Genomic DNA, 959 nt, shown 5'->3' on the forward strand with positions numbered 1-959 from the left:
ACCTGCCTCTACCTCCCAAATGCTGGGATTAAAGGAGTGCACCACCACCACCTGACTCTAATTCTCTTCTTTCTCTTTGCTTTTCTCCTCTCTTTTGTTCCTTTCCATTCCCTCAACCCTTCTTGCTGAGATAGGATCTTAGGTTTCCAAGGCAGGCCTCAAATTCACTGTGCAGCTGAGACTGGCTTTGAATTCTTTGATCTTCCTGCTTCTGACTTCTGAGTGGTGGAATTATAGATGGGTTGATACCATACCCTGCTCTAATTCATTCTGCGTTTTTTTTTTTAATTTATTTATTTATTAAGTATACAGTATTCTGCCTGCCTGTATGCCTGCAGGCCAGAAGAGGGCACCAGACCTCATTACAGATGGTTGTGAGCCACCCTGTGGTTGCTGGGAATTGAACTCAGGACCTTTGGAAGAGCAGGCAATACTCTTAACCTCTAAGCCATCTCTCCAGCCCTGTTGTTTTAAATTTAAACCCTCTAATGGATATGGGTGTTTTGCTTGCATGTATGTTCGTGCACCACTTATGTCCCTGGTGCCTGTGAGGTCAGAAGGCATTGAACCCTCAGAACTGGTTGCAAATGGTTGTAAACTGCCATGTGGATGCTGGGAATTGAACCTGGGCCGGCCTCATGATGAACAGCCAATGCTTTTAACTACCGAGCCATCTCTCTATTAGCAAAATTATTTATTGCTATATGTCATGTACTTTTAGATAGTTTAGGTTCCTCTGAAAATTAATTACGTGGTCACTGCATTGGACTTTTATCCCTTGAATAAATGTCAGGTGCCTCTGGGAGATGGCCATGGTCAGTTTAATGCTCATCTGACACAGAGACTACCTTTCATGCTTCCATCTAACGTTTTAGTTGAAGTGTTTTCTGGGAACAGAAAGTCATTGTACTGTTACTTTTAACAGTGGGTTCCTTCCTTCCTTCCTTTTTTCCTTCCTT

Source organism: Alexandromys fortis, unplaced genomic scaffold (assembly GCF_014885135.2).
Source record: "Alexandromys fortis isolate MF-2015 unplaced genomic scaffold, M_Fortis_MF-2015_v1.1 scaffold_888, whole genome shotgun sequence".
NCBI lineage: Eukaryota > Metazoa > Chordata > Mammalia > Rodentia > Cricetidae > Alexandromys > Alexandromys fortis.